Source organism: Chiloscyllium punctatum, chromosome 20 (assembly GCF_047496795.1).
Source record: "Chiloscyllium punctatum isolate Juve2018m chromosome 20, sChiPun1.3, whole genome shotgun sequence".
Classification (NCBI taxonomy): domain Eukaryota; kingdom Metazoa; phylum Chordata; class Chondrichthyes; order Orectolobiformes; family Hemiscylliidae; genus Chiloscyllium; species Chiloscyllium punctatum.
In genome coordinates this window covers 87,656,617-87,669,398 of record NC_092758.1, presented here as the reverse complement: position 1 = coordinate 87,669,398, position 12,782 = coordinate 87,656,617, and the positions used below count along the sequence as shown (strand labels likewise).

At 43.3% G+C, this 12,782-nt stretch overlaps 1 long non-coding RNA gene and 1 other non-coding gene across 6 annotated transcripts; both read right to left on the bottom strand.

Annotated features, from left to right (window-relative positions):
* Positions 1–1,718: 1,718 nt before the first annotated feature.
* Positions 1,719–12,203, bottom strand: LOC140492242 (uncharacterized). 5 transcript variants are annotated; one of them, XR_011963522.1, is made up of 5 exons: positions 12,143–12,203; positions 7,551–7,606; positions 3,571–3,626; positions 2,018–2,121; positions 1,719–1,917 (listed from the first exon to the last, which is right to left on the bottom strand). It is a non-coding gene; the product is annotated as an uncharacterized lncRNA (long non-coding RNA). The 5 variants fall into 5 exon arrangements; XR_011963523.1 differs by having other exon boundaries at positions 12,055–12,192; XR_011963525.1 differs by having other exon boundaries at positions 12,138–12,159.
* LOC140492336 (small nucleolar RNA SNORA74) lies at positions 9,394–9,599 on the bottom strand. Its single transcript, XR_011963537.1, has one exon. It is a non-coding gene; the product is annotated as a small nucleolar RNA SNORA74 (small nucleolar RNA).
* Positions 12,204–12,782: the final 579 nt, after the last annotated feature.

Sequence of the window (12,782 nt, the reverse complement as noted above, 5' to 3'; positions counted from 1 at the left end):
TCTACACAAGTTTTGGAAGTAAAAGAAACAGTTGTCAGTAAGGCCAGGTTTGGGATTGGCAAACAGGTGTTATGAAATAGCCTGCAACAGGAGACTGAGTAATATTGCACATGAAGAAACATTTCTTTAATTGCTGAAGGCTCATCAGCTCACTCCAGGACACTGCAACATGAGCTGCTCAGGATACTATCCTAGACTAATCTTTAACTGCTCCAATGATCTTACATAAGATATGCAATGGGAGGATACTGAGCGATACAGTCTTGTACTAATATGCAACAAGATTCAGGTTTGGGCTGGCGAGGACAACTTCTATTCATGTTCGGCAGTGACCACCTTAAATACAATCTAGCTTATTAATGGGATGCAGGCATTGATGTGCTTTACTGTACTCATGCACTCAAGTAGAGTCTGAAAGCTTGTTTCACAAGCAGTACAGGCAAATCATAGCAAACAAGGACAGGAACAGAATGCTTGTAGGGTTGTATTAATTTACTTCCATTAATTGGAAGAGGGCAGGTAGGTCAAGCTACATTGGAGATTTACATCAGTCAGGGAGACGAGGCAAAAATGCACATTAAATGTACCCCTGACAGTGGTTACAAGGCTAACTCTTCATTACAAAATTTTACCATCTGCCATCTGTCCCTGGTACATCAGCATTTTCTGTAATTGTTTCAGATTTCCCCATGAGATTACCAGTCAGTCATCACTTTCCCTCAAGGTTAGCAAGTTTTGCTATTACATTCTACTGTCATTACTAAAATTGCAATTTACATCCTGTGCTGATTCACTGAGTTTCAACTGGAATCCTGGTTCTTACCACAATCTTCCTAAGCCACAAGGTCCTCAAGTGGAAACAGAACATAGTTATTTTCTTTTAGACTACGATGCTGACATGGTAAAACTACTCCAGCACTATGCAAGTGACAATGAGGCAGATTTTAGAAAATTACTAAAGATGCCAGCCTGTTATTACAGCCTCCAGAGGAAAAAGCCTCCACAGTACAGATGTGATCAAAGAAACGACACTGCAAACATTTTTCACACTGATTCAAAATATGGAACATCCTGCAAACGGTTTTTTTTTGCAGTTGCGGTCTTGAAAATATCAGTAATCATTCTGACATTTGGTCTGATCTCAAACAGGCTACCGAGGACTTAAACTCAAGAAAAGGCAGGATGCTTTAAAATTCTCCTCAGCACTGATTATACAACTGTGCAAAGACACCTTCAGTTCAAGGAAAACTGGATGGGGATTAAAAACCCACTGCCAATTCATACTATGCTATCAAACCAGTAGTACGGCAAATCCAGTCCAGGGAGAAAGCGAGGACTGCAGATGCTGGAGATTAGAGATCAGAGTCAAAGAGTGTGGTGCTGGAAAAAGCACAGATGATCAGGCAGCAGCAGCAGAGCAGGAGAGTCAACGTTTTGGGGGGGGGGGGGGGGGGGGGGGGGGGGGGGGGGGGGGGGGAGCACAAGGTCATCAGGAAAGAATCATTCCAAATCAAGTTCCAGTCGGTGTATAGATGCTCCATCAAGAAAATGGTGTGATTCAAACTGACCCCCCAATCTTAAATTTTGCAAACTACAAATCTGTAGTGTTTATGACATGATCAGTTTAACATGTTTCCTGGTTTCTTGAAGACTACCATTTTAAATGGTGCCATCTCAAATTTAGTTGCCAACCTTTAAGTCACTAGGACACAAATGCATGAACTACAGAGGACTCATCTTTATTTGTGCAACATAAAAGAGTGCAGACTTTGAGCATTAACCAGCTGAGATGCACCACTTTAAAAATTGTTACTTTTCTCAAAGTAATCGAACAGCACTACTTTCTCATCCAGCACAGCGCACAAATCGTGGATAGCTGAATCTTCAGCATACTGTTGACCCCAGATTCCAAAGGTACTGAAAAAAGAAAGTCAACATTTGTAGTAAACAGTATTCAAAATGACTGAATTATAACACTAAATCACTAAAACAGCACCTTGCATTTTAATACATTTACCAGTAGCTGAGAAGAAACAGTTGGAGAACCTCTCAAAGCAACTGATCCATATTAGGGATGGAGCTTCATTAGTGACTGGAACAAACCTAATGTTCTGGTGCTCCCTGGAAAGAAAATGTGACAATGTTATCATAGCACCATCTGGACGATCATATGTATTTAAGATCAGCTGCACAGGACATTGTTTTAACATGTCTGTATTCAAATGTGCTGTTGTCAGTCATGTCTCACAACAAGACTGGATAGGGTGGCAGCAATGGTGCAGCTAGTGCTACATTTTGTAGATGATCAGAGTCATACAGCACAGAAACAGACCCTTCAATCTAACCAGTCCACACTACCATAACCCCAAACTAAAACTTGTCCTACCTGTGAGCTCCTGGCCCACCCCATTTGTGTACTTATCAAAATGGATTAGATATTGTACCTACTTCCTTTAACAGTTTATTCAATATGAACCACTTAAAAATATGCCCCCGATTTCTTTAAATCCTTCATATACTTCAGAAAAGTGTACTACCCATCTTGAAATCCCTCACCCTAGGGAAAAGACACCTGCCATTCCCCATTAGAGATTTCTAACAAGGTCACCTCTCAGCCTAACCCTATCCAACTTCTACAACTCAAACATTCCATTCCCAGCAACAACCCAAAGTGTAAGTAGTGTACACCCAGTGTTTCTGCAAGTCTGAGTGGATACACTAGACCCTTCTACATACATAGTCAAAATTAAACATTAAATACTGGAGCCAGTCAAAAACCACTTTACTGCTGGTCCCCAATCTAAAACAACAGCTTGCCTTTTGTACAAGATCTTTCAACTAGAAAGTGTCCGAGGGCATTCAGAAGTACAGAACAGTTGCCAAGGCACAAAATAACAGATATAGGAAGAAATTTCAGAAGCAATACAAGTGAACGCTGAATGTTTGTTACAGGTCTTTCAGTCAGGCTCCTGTGGGGTAAGAGCCACTGCAGCCCGTGCCAAAGCCCTGTTTATAATGTCCCAAGTTTAGATTATCACAGAGAGGATTGGCTCATGCTGTGATTGTACAGACTTGGTTATATCCCCCACTATACCAACCCTTAACACTAGTCTAGTTGTATTCAGAGTGACAGCAATGTTATCTACTATACATCCAACTCATTGTTCTGAATGAATCTAGGCTCATCTGATGTTGCCCTGAAACAGCTTCAGGAAACCCGCACACCCTGGAGTATTCAAAAGGAGGCTGGCCTCTTTTGGATCAGCCCAATTTCCAAAGAACCTCAACACTCAAGCCACAAGCTTCCAAGTTCAATATAAAAGTCACTTTCTTTAAAAGCTCAATTTTTTAATACATTAAAAAAGGCAGGCAACAGATAATTCCATCAAGTACTGAGGGATTGTTACAAAACTCAGCAGGCAGTTAGACACTTCTCAAATTAAACAGAAACAGTGCTGACAAATAAGACAAACTTACCAACGTCAGCATTCAAAACACTTTCAACAATTCAGTCATTTTGGCTAAGTCAGACCAACTACAGATATAGAATGATTAATGACAGTTGTTTACCTTAGCTCACAGCTTGAGAAACAGCACTGAAGTGACATCTCCAGACATGATTCACACTACAGATTTAAAAACAGATTTATTAGAAATGACCATTTCAAAGGAGAAAATTAGGCACAGGTTATAAAAAAGCTTTGCAGTGTGAAATCCTACTGGAGATCTGTATGACTTGCCATAATTGTGAAGCCAATGATTTTTTTTAAAAAAAGTAGGTAACCAGTCAAGGGCAGTAGTAGTAAAGTGGTTCTGACACCCACTTCAGGAATTGGTGTTGGGTCTCATTTGTCCAAGCCCTTAGAACGCCAAAGCAAAACCGTAACTAATGTAGCAACTTGGGACTCCACACGGTCACACTAAGCAATGGTCAATTATTTATAAAGAACGGAAATAAACTCAGTGCTACCAGGATACCAGTGCTACCTGAACCTGAGGGGCACCAGTATCCTTGGCGGGAGGTTTGCTAGTGCTCTGTGGGGGGGTTTAAACTAACTCTGCAGGGGCATGGGAACCTAGACTGTAGCTTTAGGGTGCAGGACCTGGAGTGTAGGGAGGTTAGGCACATGGCATCAATCTCAAAGGAGGGTGCCTGTAAACAGGAAAGTGGCTTGAAGTGTGTACACTTCAAGGTTAGGAATAGGAAAGGTGAAGCCACCCTGTTAAGAGTTTTCTACAGGCCTCCTAGTAGTCCGAGAGACGTAGAAGAAAGGATTGAGAGGATGATTCAGGAGAAGAGTGAAAGTAGTAAGGTGGTCGTTATGGGGGACTTTAACTTTCCTGATATTGATTGGGAAAGCTATAGCTTGAGTTTGTTAGATGGGTTGGTGTTTGTCCAATGTATGCAGGAGGGTTTCTGACAATATGTAGACAGGCCAACAAGAGGTGAGGCCATACTGGATTTGGTTCTGAGTAACGAACCAGGCCAGGTATTAGAATTAGAGGTAGGTAAGCACTTTGGGGACAGTAACCTCAATTCGGTGACTTTCTACTCTAGTGATGGAGAGGGATAAGCGTGCACTGCAGGGCAAGAGTTATAGCTGGGGGCAGGGAAATTATGATGCAGTGAGGCATGACTTAGGATGTGTGGCTTAGAAAAGTAGGCTTCAAGGCAAGGGCATAATTGATATGTGGAGCTTGTTCAAGGAGCAACTATTGAGTGTCCTTGATAAGTATGTACCTGTCAGGCAGGGAGGAAAGGGTCGTGTGAGGGAGCTGTGGTTTAATAAGGAATTGGAGTCCCTTGTTAAATGGAAGAGGGCGGCCTAGGTAAAGATGAGGCGCGAAGGTTCAATTGGGGCATTTGAGTGTTATAAGGTAGCCAGGAAGGATCTGAAGAGAGTCAAGAGCAGCAAGGAGGGGACATGAAAAGTCCTTAGTTGGTAGGATTAGGGAAAACCCTAAGGCTTTCTATAGGTATGTTAGGAATAAAAGAATGACTAGGGTAGGAACCAGTCAAAGATAGTAGTGGGAAGTCATGTGTGGAGGCTGAAGAGATTGGGGAGATACTGAATGAATACTTTTCGTCAGTATTCACTCAGGAACAGGACATTGTTGCCAATGTGAATACTAAGTCACAAGTAATTAGAATGGACGGCTTTGAGGTATGTAGGGAAGAGGTGTTGGAAATTCTGGAAAGGGTGAAAATAGATAAGTCCCCTGGGCCTGATGGCATTATCCTAGGATTCTCTGGGAAGCAAGGGAGGAGATTGAAGAGCCATTGACCTTAATTTTTATGTCCTCGTTGTCTCCAGGAATAGTGCCAGAAGACTGGAGGATAGCAAATGTGGTTCCCTTGTTCAAGAAGGGGAGAGTAGGGATAATCCTAGTAACTATAGGCCGGTGAGTCTCACTTCTGTTGTGGGCAAAGTCTTAGAGAGAATTGTAAGGGATAGGATTTATGAACATCTGGATAGGAATAATATGATCAAGGGTAGTCAGCATGGTTTTGTGAAGGGCAGGTCGTGCCTCACAAACCTTATTGAATTCTTCGAGAAAGTGACTAAGGGGGTGGACGAGGAAAGTGGTAGATGTGGTGTATATGGATTTTAGGAGTTTGATAAGGTTCCCCATGGTAGGCTACTGCAAAAAATACAGAGGTATGGCATTGAGGGGGAGTTGGAGGTTTGGATTAGGAATTGGCTGGCTGGAAGATGACAGAGGGTAGTAGTTGATGGTAAGGTTCATCTTGGAGTGCAGTTACTAGCGGTGTTCCGCAAGGATCTGTTTTGGGACCATTGCTGTTTTGTCATTTTTATAAATGACCTGGAGGGGAGGCTAGAAGGTTGGGTGAGCAAGTTTGCCGACGATACGAAAGTCAGTGGAGTTGTTGACAGTGAGGAAGGATGTGTCAGGTTACAGCGGGATATGGATAAGCTTCAGAGCTGGGCAGAAAGGTGGCAAATGGAGTTCAATGTAGCTAAGTGAGGTGATTCACTTTGTTAAGAGTAACAAAAAGATGGGGTACTGGGCTAATGGTCGGATATTTGACAGTTTGGATGAGCAGAGGGATCTTGGTGTCCATGTACACAGATCTCTGAAAGTTGCCACCCAGGTAAATAGTGCGGTGAAGGCGGCATATGGCATACTGGCTTTTATTGGCAGAGGAGTTGAGTTCCGGAGTCCTGAGGTCATGATGCAGTTGTATAAGACACTGGTGCGGCCGCATCTGGAGTATTGTGTGCCGTTTTGGTCGCCATACTATAGGAAGGATGTGGAGGCACTGGAACTGGTGCAGGGGAGGTTTACCAGGATGTTGCCTGGTATGGTAGGAAGATCGTATGAGGAAAGGCTGAGGCACTTGGGGCTGTTTTCATTGGAGAAAAGAAGGTTTAGGGGTGACTTGATAGAGGTGTACAAGATGATTAGGGGTTTAGATAGGGTTGACCATGAGAACCTTTTTCCACATATGGAGTCAGCTATTATGAGGGGGCATAGCTTTAAATTAAGGGGTGGTAGGTATAGGACAGATGTTAGGGGGAAATTCTTTACTCTGCGAGTCGTGAGTTCATGGAATGCCCTGCCAGTAGCAGTGGTGGACTCTCCCTCTTTATGGAGATTTAAACAGGCATTGGATAGGCATATGGAGGATAGTGGGTTAGTGTAGGTTAGGTGGGCTTGGATCGGTGCAACATCGAGGGCCAAAGGGCCTGTACTGCGCTGTATTCTTCTATGTTCTATGACAGGATAGGGAAATGGGAGTGATTGAACTACTGCATAGAGGGCCAAAATGGCATCTGGTGTTACAGGCGGCGTATTTTGCACTTGTCACATTGCCTTCAAAACATCAAGTGCCCCCACCCCAAAAGATGCTGCCAGATCTGGCAAGGTTCTCCAAGTGCCAATGTCCACAGTTCTTGTACAATCCTAATAATCTAATCATACTTTGTTCCACATGTAAAGGGAAGACAGTATCCATGTTTTACACTAAAACAGTTTGTGTTCACCACTTGAAAACTTGCAACAAGACCCTGTTTTTAAAGAAAGGGACTGAAGCATGGGATTTAAAAGACTGAATAGAGACTGTCCTCTGGGCAATTAGGAGGGAAGAAATAAAATGTTGGCCTGGCCAGCAACACCTATATGCCATGAATGAGGGGAATAGAGAAAGAGGACCCAAAGATTGCTTTCACACAACCAATGAGGCAGAAATTTGAAATTAGATGCTGGGAAGTACCGTGAAGCTCTTGTGGTTCTAATTGAACCAACTGGGTGAAGCATACCCACAGCCCTCTGAAATTAAAAACACCAAGGTTGAGACCAATGGCAGTTTTTTGGTGCGATCAAAGTTCAGATAGGAAAGGAGGGCAAAGTTCATTCACAATCTTACCATGATATTTGGCACATTTTGGTCCACTGCTAATTTGTTATTACAACCCAAGAATGTACACAAGGCAATGTGAATTTGCTGAAAACACCAAATTTGGGACATATTACAAAACTGAGAATCTGAACAGTACAAAGCAGTAAAGCAAAGGAAAAAAACTCACCTGAGCTGACAGGTAGTGTCCATGCTTCTCACCAAATCACAAATGAACATTCAACACTGCAAAGAATAAATGCCACAAACACTCAACACATGGACCAACAGAACTGCTATAAGACCCACTGGATTCCTGAAACTTCACTTATTTTCCATCCATTTTCTTTTAAATCATTAAAACAAAAAGACATATTAGCCCTTGTACAGCCTAGCCCCACAAGCTTAAAATTAATAACCTAGGATTCTCATTGAAGCTGGGGAGGAGATTACAGAATCTTTGATCTTTAGGTCATCGTCTACAGTAATAGCACCAGAAGGCTGAAGAACAGCAAGTGTTGTCCCCTTATTCAAGAAGGAGTAGAGTCAACCGTAGTAATTATAATTTGGAGGTGCCAGTATTAGACTGGGTGGACAAAGTTGAGAGATAGGATTTATAATCATCTAGAAAGGAATACTTGAACAGGGATAGTCAACAGTTTTGTGAAGGGTAGATTGTGCCTCACAAACCTTGAGTTCTTTGAGAAGGTGACCAAAGTGATGAGAGAGGGTAAAGCAGTTGATGTGGATTCCCGTAAGGCGTTTGACAAGGTTCCCCACAGTAGACTATTACAGAAAATAGAGGCATGGGATTGAGGGTGATTTAGTAGTTTGGATCAGAAATTGACTAGCTGAAAGACGACAGAGGGTGGCGGTTGATGGGAAGTGTTCACCCCGGAATTCAGTTACTAGTGGTGTACCGCAAGTATCAGCTTTGGGCCACTGCTGTTTGTCATTTTTATAAGTGACTCAGATGAGGGCAAAGAAGGATAGATTAGTAAATTTGTAGTGGAGTTGTGGACAATGCGGAAGATGTTCCAGGTTACAGGATATCAATAAGCTGCAGAGATCGGCTGAGAGGTTGCAAATTGAGTTTAATGCAGAGAAGTGATTCACTTTGGAAGGAGGAACAGGAATAAATAATACTGGGCTAATGGTAAGATTCTTGGTAGTGTGGATAAGCAGAGAGAGATTGGTGTTCATGTGCTTAGATCCCTGAAAATTGCCACCCAGGTCGATAGGATTGTTAAAGCATATACTGTGTTAGCTTTTATTGGTAGAAGGATTGAGTTTTGGAGTCACAAGGTCGTGATGCAACTGTACAAAACTCTGGTGCAGCCACACTTAGAAGTATGGCATAGTTCTTGTCGCTGCATTATAGGAAGGATGTGGAAGCCTTGGCAAGGGCTCAGAGGATATTTACCAGGATGTCACCGGGTCTGGAGGGAATGTCTTATGATGAAAGGCTGAGGGACTTGAGGCTGTCTTCATTAGAGAGAAGGTAGAGGGGTGACTTAATAGAGACGTACAAGATAATCAGAGGATTAGATAGAATGGACAATGAGAGCCTCAGATGGTGATGGCTTGCATGAGGGGACATAGTATTAAAATTGAGGGGTGATAGACATAACAGAAGTAAGGGGTATGTTCTTTACTTATCAAGGGCGTGGAATACCCTGCTGCAACAGTAGTAGACTCTCAAACTTTAAGGGCATTTAAAAATGGTGATTGGATAAGCATACGGATGATAGTTGAATAGTATAGGTAAGATGGGTTTCACAGATTAGCGTAACAGAGGACCAAAGGGCCTGCACTACACTGTAATGTTCTATGTTTGATGCTCAATCGGGATTCCTGGCATTTCTATATCACCCAGATGCACCCTCCGAAACAAAGATGATCAACTCCCTAAAATAACTGCAAGTCCAGAAAATCTCTACCAGAGAGATAATTCATAAGACGGACATCTCAATTGTACATTTTAATCACAACTCAAATTACATCAAGCTGTTATAGTTTTTTTAAATATAAAAAGTGTATGCAACCAGACTAGGGCCATCCTTAGCAGTGAACGATGGACCACTCTCAAAAGGATGCACAACACTACCCAGACCAGCTACTAGCCATGACTAGAACAGTAACAGCTAACAGCCAGTGAAAGAGCAACCCCATTAATCTCCCAGCTGTGTAACACTGGCACAGGCACTGAGTGGCACTGGACAGCTGACATACCACTGGGAAGAACTGAACAAGGCAGATATAAAACACTTGGCAGCAACAGGTGCATGGAAAGGCTAAATTATAGCAAGTTGTATAGCATGCACCTTTTAAAATCTCAGATACCAGTGATGCCATTGAAAGGTTTGTGTATCTTAAAAGAAATTCCAAATAACCCTGAAGGCCATTTGAAACTGCTTCCCTCCCAAGCCCAAAACATCCCTTTAAGATCCCATCCCTGCAATTCTGGTCTCCTGAACATCTGGTCTCAAGTCTTTCGGGAAGGAAAGGAGCAACAGCCAGCAGTATCATCATTTGACTATTAATTCAGAAACTCTAATGTTCTGGACACCAAGGTTCAAGTCCCACCAAGGCAAATTGTGAAATTTATTTCAATTTTAAAAATCTGGAATTAAGGGTCTAATGACCACAAATCATTGCCAATTTTTGTGAAAAAAGTCAACCTGATTCACTCATGTCCTTTAGGGAAGGAAGCTGCCATCCTTACCTTGTCTGACTGACATGTGACTCCAGACCAAAAGTGTGGTTAACAACTGCCCACTGGGCAGTTAAGGACAGACAATAAATTGCTGGCACAGCCTGAGATTTTAATATATCCTAGGCCAGCATTTACTGCCCATCCCTAATTGCCCAGAGCACAGTTAAAAGTCAACCATATTGCTGTGAATGCAAATTACCACAGATGCTGGAATCTGTACTGGTCAAGCAGCAGTCAGAACAAGCTAACAGTCAAGATTATTCAGAGCTCTGAAGAGTCATCTACACAAAACACTAGCTGTAGACAAGCAAGAGGCTGGAAGAGCACAGCAAGCCAGGCAGCATCAGGAAGTGGAGAAGTCAACTCTGAAGGAGGGTTGTATCCAAAACGTCAGCTTCTCCACCTCCTGACGCTGCCTGGCTTGCCGTGTTCTTCCAGCAGCTTGCTCATCTACTTTACATTTCAGCATCTGCAGTTTGTTTCCTCAATGTTAGCTGGCATGTGGTTGCAGGTCTGGACTCACAGGAAAACAAGGCCATGCAAAGAATTCAGATGAGTTTTTCCTTAAAACTAATTTATGGCCATCACTAGATTAGTTTCTAGATTATTCAAGTTCCACCATCTGCTGAATTTAAGCTCAGGCCCCCAACGGCTGAGGATTAACAATCCAGCAATAATACCACTAGGGTCACCCATGTTGATTGGATGGGCAGAAAATACACTAGAAACAGCTGTGTTTTCAGTTGCCAAGGGACACACTCCAAATTTGTCAACCTAAATCTTTAATTCACCATTTAACACCTAGCTGTCCAACCAACCTCCCAGTAACCAATCTTTACGCAGCTCAGCATCAGATTTTTAAAAAAGTTGAAAGCCAGCCACCCAAAACCATTTACTCAGCAAGTGATCCAGGTCAAAATTTGCAAACCCCAACCCTCAACACAGGCAATTCCAGTCAAGGAATGATAACCAGAGATAAGGACAAACAATATTTTGAAATCAACCTGCCTAAGTGCATTTATAAAATATTATGAGGGACATGGATAGAGCAAAAGGAGCGGGGCCTGTTCGTGAGATGAAGAGTCCTGAACGGGAAGGCATAGTTTTAGGGTGAGGGGAAAGATTTAAAAGGGACCTAAGGGGGCAACATTTTCATTCAGAGAATGGTGTACATATGGAATAAGCTGGCAGAAGTCAGTCAGGATGTACAGCATGGAAACAGACCCTTCAGTCCAACCCATCCAGATATCCCAACTTAATCTAGTCCCACTTGCTACAGTCCGACCTGGCCCATATCCCTCCAAACCCTTCCTATTCACATATACCCATCCAAATGCCTCTTAAATGCTGTAATTGTACCACCCTCCACATCCTCTGGCAGCTCATTCCATACACGTACCATATACGTGAAAAAGTTGCCCCTTTGGTCTCTCATCTCTCTCCTCTCACCCTAAACCTATGCCCCTCTAGTTCTGGACTCCCCCACCCCAGGGGAAAAGACATGGTCTAACTTACGCTGGCAACATCCTTGTAAATCTTTTCTGAACCCTTTCAAGTTTCACAACATTCTTCCAATAGGAAGGAGACCAGAATTGCACACAATATTCCAACAGCCTGGAGCAGGTGGGAGTTGAACCCAGACCTCCTGGCCCAGAGGCAGGGACATTACCACCATGCCACACCCCAAACCTGGAAACACAAGCATGTTGTTCAGAGCATGGATCAAAATACTGGAACCCCCACCCCCCTCCCAAGGCTGGGATTACAATCACACACTAAGTGCATTTGTTAAGTTACTGAAGGTACCCGAGATTGTAAGGACACACAAACCGAGGGTTAACACAAACCCTGGAGCTGGCTTTACCTGGGATCGGCAGCCATTGCTATTCACCTCCCCACCCCCCAAAAAAACTAGAAAATAAACAAAATAAGCCCCATCCTTCACTGCATATCAACCCCTCACACTCTGCTCCATTACCCCGTGGCAACCCGGAGGCCAGACAGGCCTCTCCCACGCAGGATGGCACCGGATTACACTCGACCACCTTTTCCCCCGCGCACCTCACCTCCGCCAGCGGACACGACAAAATGGAGGCCGGCCGCGCCGCTGGCCGTCCCCTTAAAGGCCTCTCACAATTCTCGCGAGAGTCAGAACGTGGCGGGCGGAATACTCCCATGCGTCGCCTTGGCTCTAACGAGCCGCACCCGCGGTGCGCCATCTTTGATCAAGGCATAAGACCAGCGCCAGTCTCTCTTAGGTGTATAAGAGTGACAGACCCAATTCATCTGTAAGAATTGCCTGGGAAAGTGAAGATTCAGCTGGGCAATTCCTAGTCTCGGGAACCACAGCAATTAATTCAATAATTCCACACTGCAGATTCTATTATTCTATGTGTGCTTAAACTAAACCAAAATACATAAATTTCAGTGCAAATCACATAAGATGCCTAAATCTTCTATTCCGTCCAGAGAAACACAGCAATGTTGTGCCTTCAACACTTTTTTCCCTTTGTATTTTGTTACCTTTTTGTGTTTTCTTATGTTGAGAAATAAAAGAATATGGAGAAACCTACAGCACAGATTCCAAAGACCATTTTTGTTAACTTGAGAATTAGGCATTGCTGGTTGCCAGCAGTTAATCGTTCTCCTCTAATCGCCTTTGAGAGGGTGGTGGTGATGGCACTTGGGTGGTGCAAATCATAAAAT